This window comes from Octodon degus, unplaced genomic scaffold (assembly GCF_000260255.1).
Source record: "Octodon degus isolate 3935 unplaced genomic scaffold, OctDeg1.0 scaffold00007, whole genome shotgun sequence".
NCBI lineage: Eukaryota > Metazoa > Chordata > Mammalia > Rodentia > Octodontidae > Octodon > Octodon degus.
The window spans coordinates 27,091,438-27,102,697 of record NW_004524583.1 but is presented as its reverse complement, the minus strand read 5'-3'; the positions used below and the strand labels follow the sequence as shown (position 1 = coordinate 27,102,697).

Sequence of the window (11,260 nt, the reverse complement as noted above, 5' to 3'; positions counted from 1 at the left end):
CCCAAATTTTGTTCTTTCTCTACATGCAGTATGCATTCTCCTGAAACTCCCCCAATTCTTTCCTTTGCACATAAAGGTTCTTTTTTGTTGTTGTTTAGTACTTATAGTGTCTTTAGGCCAAATTGGTGGTGATTTACTAGAAAACTTTTCTGTTAACAATTTTGTGAGTATCAGCCATTTGAGAGGCCAAAAGGGAAGAAGGCCAAGGGCAAGAAGGTATCCTCGGCCTCTGCTGTCATGAAGAAGCAAGAGGCCAAGAAGGTGATCAATCCCTTGTCTGAGAAGAGACCAAAGAATTTTGGCCCTGGACAGGACATCCAGCCCAAGAGAGACCTCACCCACTTCGTCAAATGGCTCTGCTACATCCAGCTGCAGTGACAGAGGGCCATCCTGTACAAGCTGCTGAAGGTACCTCCCACAATTAACCAGTTCACCCAGGCCTTGGACCGCCAAATAACTACCCAGATGCTTAAGCTTGCCCACAAGTACAGACCAGAGACCAAGCAAGAAAAGAAGCAAAGGCTGTTGGCCTGGAAAGAGAAGAAAGCTGCTGGCAAAGGGGGTGTCTGCACTAAGAGGCCACTAGTCCTCAGAGCAGGTGTCAACACTGTCAGCACTCTGGTAGAGAACAAAAAGGCTCAGCTATGGTGATTGGGCATGACTTGGACCCCATCGAGCTGGTCATGTTCCTGCTTGTCCTGTGACAAGATGGGGGTCCCTTACTGCATTGTCAAGGGGAAGGTCAGGGTGGGGCATCTGGTCCACAGGAAGACCTGTACCATTGTTGCCTGCACACAGGTCAACTCAGAAGACAAAAATCTTGCTGGCTAAGCTGGTGGAGGCCATCAGGACCAACTACAATGACAGATATGATGAGATCCACCATCACTGGGGAGGCAACATTCTGGATTAAAAATCTGTGGCTTATATTGCCAAGCTGGAGAAAGCAAAGGCTTGCCACTAAACTGGGCTAAGTGTACTCTTGAGTTTTCTGTACATAAAAACAATAAATTGTCCTTAATGCAGTGGGGAGAAAAAAGAATTTTGTGAGTTTCATGTAAGTCTTATTGGCGTTTACTTCACTAGCCAAAGCCACAACTGTGTATCTCTTCAACCTAAGTCCTTGAGACTGTTGAGAAATATACATCCTTGAGATGCTTAGAAGCCATGGGCTTAATGAGGTGCATCTAGGAGACTAATAATGTGGCTACTGGTGGTCCTGGGGAGAAACAGTAAGGTGATTTAGAAAATAAAGACAAGAGACAAGAGCTGAGGTCAGGTGGAGATCCTCTCTCCTGGTGGGAGGGGAAGAACTTAATAACAACAGTAGGGGTATTTGTTTATAATTTTGCAAAATTATTATCATGAGACATAAAGTTGCCTAGCAACTAATGACTGAAATTAACTAGGCAGGATATTTCTCTCAACACTAAGGTAGCTTGACTGCAATAGGTACTGTGGCTATCTCCTAAGTCATTACTCTCTGGCCTCCACACCTATGACCAATTTCCAGCTTCAGCCACTCCCAACACCTCTGGCCTGTATGTTCTAAGTACTGCCATAATATGAAGTCTCTATTTTTTACTTTTTGGAGTTTTGTTTTGCTTTGTTTTGGTTGAGACAGGGTCCTATTAGATAGTTCAGGTTGTCCTTGAACTCACTAGGTAGCCCACGATGGCCTCCAACTCCCAGTGATCCTCCTATCTCAACATCCCGAGTGTGGGCATTACAGGTAAGTGCTACCATATCTAGCTCTCTCCTAAGTCATTACAAAGGATCTGAGACTATCTTGGATGTGTTCTTTGACCTGGGAAACTCTCTAATTTGAGAGTTGTTTATATCTGAAGAAGCTAGGAATGAGGAAGAATTCCATTTTCAAGTCCAGCAAGTTCCAGCTTCTTCTCTTCTTAGTTTATGTTGTAGATGAAGAGAAGCAATCAGGCAATGTAATTCCAGAAAATATACTTAGTTGGGGCACTCCCTAGGTGCATTTTCTGTTTTTCACATTACTTGAGGTCTCTGCTCTCAAACCTCCCACCACCTCACAGCTTCCAATACCAACTTCTTTTATTTCCTTTCCTTCATCACTGGTGGTTCCTTAGAGACCCTCAGGCCAACATACTCCTAGGCTCCACTCTCCTTCTACCCTGCACTGGGTCTCAAACTAATTCCACCCCAACTCTGGGTGCTAAAATCTTATAAATTAGGTGATCAGTTGCTCCATTAATGACTACCTCATTCTGGAGTTGTGAGGACCCACTTGCTTGACAACTCCATATGTTCACCTACACAGTAAAGACTCAGAGAAGGTTTTCTGACATGTAAATGCATATGCTGTATGTTTGGCATATTGTTTGAGAATTCTCTTCTAACACTCCAAGTTAGAGGAGGAAAGGTTTATTTAACTCACAATTTGTGGAAGTTTCAGTCCATGATTTGCTGGCTCCAATTACGGCACAGCAGATACACATCACAGTTCCTGATGAGCAAAAGGCAGAAAACCAAGCAAGCGATGACCACAGCTCTTTCGAACCCACATCAGGCTACTCTAGGAAGTTGGCACTCACTCCCTTAATGCTAGTGCCTTTCATCTAGCACTGCACCATGAATCAATCCCAGCATCACACACTCTAGATCCAGCCACTTCTGAAAAAACCCATCCCTTGACTGCATGAGATGTTGGAGGACATCCAGGCATGAACTATAGCAAGAATATTCAATACTGCTGCAGAGAACAAGAAAACAGGATGCATGAAACACGAAAGATTATTAAACACACTGAGTTATGTACCACACACAAATGGAAAACACATTTAGATACATATTGAATGTGTGCTACTCATATTTTCTAATAAAAAAGGTAAAATATGATTAAAAGAAGAGCTCAGCCAAAGAATAAAAGATTAAAAAAAGATAAAGGATAGAAAGACAAAGTAACACTAATATTCATGATACACTAATCCGTAAGACACGTGAGGCTCTCAGTATTCATGAGCGCTACTACTAGCCCCTCACTGACCTCTTGTGCCATCTTCCCATGGCAACCCAGGAGGCTAATCAAAGTGCTGCAGTTGTCTCTCTCCAACAAGGCAGGTGTTTGTCATTGAGCCCAGACACCTTCTGTCTGATTGGACCCTGCTCCCCAAACCTCAACTCCAGTCTTTGTAGTCACATGACCAGCAGGGAAGGCTAATGTGACAGACAGTCGTGTGACCACTGCAGTTTGGCAGCTGGTGGTGTGGCCTGTTATTCTCACATCAGATCAATGTTCACTCAGGCAATTTCTTTCCTCTGTTGTTGTGGGTTGAATTGTGTCCCACATGCAAGCACTCACGTCCTTCCAGAGACAGAAATACAGAGGGAGAGGGCCACATGTGGATGGAGCTAGAGATTGGAGTGAACTTACACAGTCCAGGGGACAGCAAGGATCCCAGCAACCACCAGAAGCTGGAAAGAAGCAAGGAAAGATTCTTCCTGAAAGCTTTCCCTGGAGCATGGCCTTTCCATCACTTTTATTTCAGACTTTTAACCTCCAGAAGTCAGAAGGAATTAGCTTCTGTTCTGCACAATAAATCTTGACAGGTACAAGGCATGATACAAAGAAATGAAAAAAAAGGAGGGGAAGAAACAGAAAATGCAAAGAACTACCTAAATAAATATAAATAAGGGAGGCCAACTAATTAAATCTAAGTTACAGAATGTAAATCCAGAAGGTCATTAACAATAAATAATAATGACAGCTCTAATAACCCCAGTCTCCACTTACGGAGCATCTGCTCTGTCGGACATTACGCTACACATTTGTCTTCATTTCCTCGGACCCTAACAGCAGCCACAGGGAAATGTTCTTACGACTAAGATGAGAAAATCATCTGGATGATATTCAGGGGCTTATTCGGATAGTAAACAAAGAGCCAGATTCAAAACCAGTTCTGCCTTGCTCCAAACCTTTGATCTTCTCCAGGCTCTCCACGTGTCCCAATATGGAATGACAGCATCTACTGAGGGGTGAGAGAGATGCACTATGTGGGAAAAGGGTAGGGCAGAAAATTGAGGCTGGATAGGAATGAGAAATTCTATTATAGAACAGCCCCACCATTCTAGTCAATACAGAAACAGATTGAGGCTGCAGGGAGGTTTCTTTTTGTCTTTCATTTTTCCTCTTATTAAACATACAGTCTTGAAATTTACAAGTAAGATTGGTGTGGGCTCGTGCGTGGTCACCAGAATGCATTGAGATGGGGAAAGAGAGAGACTGCCCACTTTTCATCTCCTACGAACGTGTCTGGGAAGGTGGAGCATGAAGGGACTTCAAGCGAATTTTTGGGAAAGGGGGAATTATAGGAAGCAAATCAAAGGGACCCTAAAATCCAGACATTCAGAATCTCTCTAACTATGAATGTCCATTTTGCATCTGTGTATTCAAAGTGGTTGGGATAGATATATAGTCGCATTCTCTTAATGAATAGAATGATTTGTTCTAATGGTGTTTGTAAGTAGGATCACAAGTCTGCATCTTGTACAGCAATTAACCACTAAGAAGAATATATGCAGTGTATTATTTGTTGAAACTGTACTTTCGATTTGATTTGAAACTGTCTCATTGCTATATGTTTATCAATAAAACTTTGAAAAGAAAAAAAAAAAAAGAATCTCTCAATAAGGACAGGCTTGTGAAAGGTGACCTGTGTGGCCCTCTGCTAACAGTGCCCCCCAAGAAAGCACAAGAGTAATGCAAGGAATAAAACTACTTTGCTAATGAAAGGAAACAAACAACTGGACATAATTTATCCACATGAGGGATATGTTACAGAGGTATACAGCCAATGACCAAGCTTTCTTCAAACCAGAAATAAATATGGAAGAATGATGAAGTTGATGAAAGCCCTCCTGGCGTGGGAAGGGAGAAGAGAACGGTGGGGCATGTTTAAAAAGTGGTAAAAGAAAACGCAAAAGACGGGAGAAAGCCAAAATCTGTACAAAAAAACAAATAAATGCTCCCAGCTGTGGTAGCACGCAGTGCCCAGAGATGGGGGCAGGAGGGGTGCTGAAGCCAAGTTACAAATGAATAAACAAATGAGAAAGCTCTGCGACACTGTCAAAAAGATGAGAGAAGAAAAGGGAGATCAGGAAAGAACGGACGTTCTTCTCACGGACATTTCTGTGTTCCACAGGCAGAGAATAAGGCCACAGAGAAAAGGAGAGGCAGCAGGGACAGCGCTCAGGTCCTTGTCCCAGGCTCCTTCCTCCCTTCACCCTTCCATTTCCTTTCCTTTCCCTTTCTTTTCCTCCCTAGGGAAACTTTCTTAACCTTTCTAGGCCACAGTTTCTCCTTATGTGGAAAACCTGGGAATAGAAAGACTTTGCCACTCTCACTGTCTTCCGGCCTGGACGGCTAGGAGGAGTCAGCGAGGTGCGCATCGCGCTCTCCGCGTTTGCTCCGGAGATTCTCGTGGAGGAATCTTCATGACGCCGTTGGCGCTGAGCCGCGACCTGCAGACCCCCCTCGGCTGTCTGCCGAGGACAATTTAAGGGGCAGAAAAAACGGCCAAGAGAGATGTGGCCTGATGTTTGAGAATTAAAAGAAAGGACCACTCAAATAATTTGTGGATCAAATATGACTTAAAAAGTGAGCCGCCTTGTCAAACTGGTAGAGGGAAAGAGCTGGGAGCGGGGGAGGACAGACTGACTCTCGGGTCCCAAGGAAAGAAAGCAACGCAGGGGAGCAGATCGGCCTGGGGGGCCTCCCCGAGGGCGCGTCCTGAGCACCACCATGAATAATGAGGGCTAATGGGAGCTGATGGAGGACAGAGGAAACAGCAGCAGCTTGGGGTCACTTCCTACGGGCACATCAGTAGAGAGCAGTTAAATTATGGTACATCTATAATTTACAGTCCATCAAAACAATGTGGCATTTCTCTATGCACTGACATAGAGGAGACCCTTTATGTGGCGTTTAATGATGAAGTGCAGACCATCATATGCATTAAATTGCTCTTTTATTAAAATCGTTATGTGATTATAGGTACATAAATGAATCAGATACACAGAGCCTGAGGAATGCAGCTGGGATTGGGAAGAAGGACTTTCGCTTTCTTTTTATTACTTACCTGGTGGAAGAAAAGGTGGTATACCGGTTCACCAAGCAGTTCCCGGTGTGATGTTTTCAGTTCTTCTGGAAAAATACCCAGGAGGGGAGCTAATTTGAAGACAACAATATGCAATAGAGCAACCATCGTTGGATTCCTATCATTTTGTTTAATAAAATTTTGTGTCATTTCTAATGGTTTCTTTTACTATTTTTAATTCTCTTTAAGCAAATATATATATATTATCTAAAAGGAAACAGAAAGCAGTCCTGTGGGTCATGGTGCAGTTCAGTGGTAGAGCATGTGCTTAGCATCCACAGGGCCTTGGGTTTAATTCCCAGCACCCTCTGTTGTTTTTTTTTTTTAAACAGGCTTGGTAGGTCGACCATTTAAGCAACCTTGAACAAATCTCTTAGTTCTCTTTGCCTCAGTGCACCCCTATCTAAAGTGAGAGTGAAAACCGACAGAGTAGCCGCGAGGGTGGACGCGCCGCACAGGGCCAGCATCCGGGCACTCTGACCTGTGTGCTTATCATAGCTCCGTGATGCCGTCGAGCCACTGGACCTCCAGCACGAGCCCATTCTGGGAATTAAAAAGCCTAAGTGAGGAGACTCCAGAAGGCTTAAGAGTGAAGCAGGGACCTCTCGCCTTCTTAGCACATTGTATCTCAAGGACAGCCTTGAACCGTTTTCTAAAGCTTTACTCAAAATCTGACCAATATGTCTGTTTGGTATTGTATCAAATGTCTGGGTTTAACGCCTTCAGTGAGGGAGCTCAGATCCTCCCTTCAGAGATGCCTCGTCCAAGGTCAGAGTGCCTTTATTAATTTAATTAATTTTTGATGTTCTCAGTCTAATTGTAGAAAAAAGTTACATGTACCTGCACGTTTCTCCTTCAGTTAGTTTCATTTTTTTTTTCTTTTACTAATATTGCAGAGGGGGTTCTTTCCTTCCATGCTCTCTTTTCTTGAAAGCTCTGGGGATGAATCTTACCCGATTTAGAAATTCATCCATGGAGCAATAATGAGTAATATCTGCTGAGGAGGGAAGGTGAAGATCAAAGGACAGAACAGAGAAGGCAGAAACAGACTCCAATTCACATGGGAACTTTGCTTATTATAATCAGAAGGGGGGAATGAATTAATCTGTAGATTACAGTGGGAAAACTAGCTATCCACTTAGAAAAGGATAGGTTGTTTTATAAGTCTTACACCAACTAAATTCAAATTAATCAGAGATTTTTAAAATGAAACTATTAAGTCAAATTAATCAGGGGATTTTAAAAATAAAGCTGTTATAGGAACAGAAGAAAGTGGAATAATTTATTTTAAATCATAGCATAGGAAACACTTCCTAAGGAATACATACAGAATTTAGACAACATAAAGGAAATTTAAATATTTATGTGATCAAATTCAATCTGACATACTGAGAACACATTTGCAACTCATATAAAAAGGCCAATTTTTTAACTTTTAAGGAGTTTATTCTAATCAATTAGGAAAAGATTCAATAAACCAATTTAAAAGTAAATGAATTAAAGCCACAAGTTCATGGGAATAGATCTAATAGTTGGTGAACACCAGGAATAAGGGAATGAGCCTCCCTCAGGGAGGCCTGGAGATCAGGCAACGTGACTGGAGAGTGTTGTGTGTGGACAGTGCCTGGCCACTGCAGCAACCCCCAACCTGTGTATGGCTCGCCTTCGAGGACAGCGACTTTAAGTATCTTCCACTCCTGCATAGTGTGAGGATGCCGACTCACCCAAGGAACTGCAAGTGAAAAGTAGAATGTTTTCCCGACTTCTCAGTCAAGGGTTACTTTTTCATTTGATGCTTTCAAGTTTCAACTTCGGAGGGAATAAAAAGAATTGTATACTGGTGTGGTAGTTGCTTGTCCCAGATTGGGTCTTCCTTCCTGTATCTTTTTCTTGGCAAGCACTGCATCCTACATCCAAATCTGTTACCCCAACTGGTTTGCAACCTAACACATTCCTAGCAGAGTCGCTACTGGGGTGCAGCAGTTCTTTCTGAAGCACGTTAAGGTTGTTTGAATGCCACCACTCTCCTGTCTGACGCTTTCTTTGGTGAGTACAGGCTGCTTGGAATGCTTCTATATATAGGATTTCCACTGTCTTTTCTAAATCCTTGGCTGGAAACACGGTAGTCACAAAAGCCTCATCACATGTGGGAGCCTACTTTGTATTTGAAAATCTCTTTTTGAAAGCCTACTGTACACTTCCGTGTCCCAGTCTTTCAGCATTGATATTTACTCTCCATTATTGATTATATTGTGTTTTCTTAAGGATGAAACTTAAAAATATCCCTTATCCAGAATACTTGAAACTGAAGTGTTTCATATATCAAATTTTTCAGATTTGAGAATATTTGCATGTATATAATGACATATCTTGAAGAGGGGAGCCAAGTCAAAATAAAAAATTCATTCATATTTCATACATCTGCACACACAGCCTAGAGATAATTACACATAATTTTTTAAACAATTTTATATGTGAAACAAAGTTTATGTATGTTGAACCATCAGAGCACTTCCAGTTTTAGATTTCCTGTTTTTGTATTAGAGATGCTCAATTTGTAACTCTTCTAATGTCCTCTGTTCCTCATCACACCACTGTCTGATCATTTTGTCTCTGACTCTTCCCTCTGTCAGGATCACAAGTGTATATGGTGTTTATTTAGCAATGTATGTAATATCAGAAGGCTGTTAATGTTTCTGTACATATAAATACACTATATGGAGGGGACCAGTGATAGACAGCTCAGTGGACTAAAGTGCCTGCTTAAATGAGCCCAGGGACCACATACCACAACAGCCCTGCCCCCAGGGCAGGCTGAGCCAACCAGAGTCCAGGCATAGTGGTGCACGCCTGCAATCCCACCCCTGGGGAGACTAAAAGCAGGACCACTATGAGCCCAAGCTGCACAGTGAGACCCTGTAACAACCAAATCTATTTTTTTTAAGTTAAAAAAAAAAAAGGTGCAGGACGGAGCCTGAACACAGCGACCGAGCAGGAGCCCATGGCCAAACAGCTGGCCCAGATCGCAGCTGGGAATGAGGAAGATGACCACTTGGTCACCTACAAGCCTCTGGCCCAGAAGAGCATCCAGGAGATCCAGGAGCCGGACAAGGACAACAAGAGCCTGCAAAGGACAAGGAAGCCCTGCTGGGCCGTGTGGCTGTCTCTGCTGACCCCAACTGCCCCAGCGTCATTGTGACCCGTCTGACCCTAGTATGTAGCACCGCCCCTGGCCTGCTGGAGTTGGGCCTGATGGGTGATCTGGAAAGCTTCAAAAAGCAGCCCTTTGGGCACAAAGAAGGTGTGGAATACCGGATAAAAATCTCTTTCCAGGTGAAAAGGGAGATCGCATGTGGCACAAAGTATATCCAATATACCTATCAGAAAGCTATCAAGACTGACAAGACTGACTACATGGTGGGAAGCTACAGGCCGAGGGCAGGGGAGTATGAGTTCCTGAGACCCCATGGAGGAAGCACCCAAGGGCATGCTGGCTCGGGCAGCTGCAACATCAAGTCCCGCTTCACAGATGACGACAAGACTGACCATCCGTCCTGGGAGTGGAACCTGACCATCAAAAAGGAGTGGAACCTGACCATCAAAAAGGAGTGGAACCTGACCATCAAAAAGGAGTGGAAGGACTGAGGCCTGGCTGGGAGACGGGCAGGGCAGATGGACAGACAGATGGTCAGACAAACATGACCCTCCCCATCCTCCTCCCCAACCCAAACCAAGGTGCTGACAAGGTCCTACCCCACCACCTCCATTCCCACTCGGTCTATCTCGGAAGAGCTCCTCCATCCACCCGTTCCCTGCCCTTCTGCCCATAGGCCCTTATGGTCTCTAGTGTCACCTTGCTGCTTCTGCCTGTGCCAAGTTGGGGTGAGGAGCTCCAGCCCAACCTCCCCTCTTTTCTGTCTCTCCATGTTCCCTCTCTATGTCCTCCCCCAAGTGCAGACTAAGCCCTGGCTCTCAGAAGGGCTAGGAGCTATGGAGCTACATAGCCCCATTTCCACCCTGGCTGAGCTGGGATACGAGCAGAGGGGCCCTGGCTATTCTACCCACTCCTCCCTGGCCAGTCCACTTGTCGTTGTCAGTCACCATCTAACCATGATGCCTTAATGTGTGGAACGTGTGCAAGGAGCCATCACTAACCCTTAACTCTTGTCTGCATGAGCACATGGTCTCCCTGTCCCTACCCTGTCTGATCCCACTGACCTGGGGGGTGGGGGCGCTGGGGTGTGCTACTCTTGCTCCTGCCCAGCCTGCCAGGGCCTGGCCAGCCCCCTCCCTACTCCAGCCAGGGATTGGGGAGGGCCACATTGCCAAAACCAAGCACCTCCAGCCCCATGTGGGAGGCAGGTGTGCTGTGCCTTGTCTCCCCCTAAACAGTGCTCACATCCCCCTCTCCACAGGGAACACTTGGGGGACAAAGTCAGCTGCTGAGCTTTACTAGTCCCACCTGGGCCCCACGGCCCTGAAACCTTGGGCCTGGCCTGTCAATATTTATTGCCTCCATTCATACCGTCCTCTGGGCCAGGTGGCCTGCTGCCTCTCTCCTGGCTCTCAGCGCCACTATCCCTAGGCAGGCCCTCCCTGGACCAAGCCAGGACAAACACCGGACCAAGCACACACCCAGTTGGGAGCTGTTTCCTATGCCTCCTCTTCCCCCGCCCCAGTCCCCAAGTGATGTTTGTGAGGCCTTGACAGGCAGAGAAGCTATCCCTGCTTCCATTCTGACTGGGAAATAAACACCCCTGAAGGAGAAAAAGAAAAAAATTTAAAAAAATACATACCGTACGGGAATTGGTTTACTATGGGTGTCTGTGTCCTTCTCCTATGTGATGGAACGCCATGTGACTACTAAAAGTATGAACAAGATGCAGTCATACTGCTACCAAATGTATCCCAGAGCATCGTATTTAATAAAACAAAAAGAAAAGAATCCAAAGCTCCCGGCTGACTGCCGATACCACCTCGCATTCGAGAGTCCACACACCGAAGAAGCCCAGTCACCCGAGGGGCTGGGTATGTTTAGTTATAGCTAAAAAGCAAACCATCAGATAAAAGATTGTTTTACTTCGCCCAGTAACTAAAGCGATTCACTAAGCAAATACTGAGAAATGTGATGC

General features: G+C 44.8%; 2 pseudogenes; both read left to right on the top strand.

Moving 5' to 3' along the window:
* LOC105743683 overlaps positions 1-5,470 on the top strand; it is an 8,266-nt pseudogene extending 2,796 nt beyond the window's left edge.
* A 1,163-nt stretch (positions 5,471-6,633) lies between these two features.
* LOC101565285 lies at positions 6,634-9,773 on the top strand (annotated as a pseudogene).
* Positions 9,774-11,260: the final 1,487 nt, after the last annotated feature.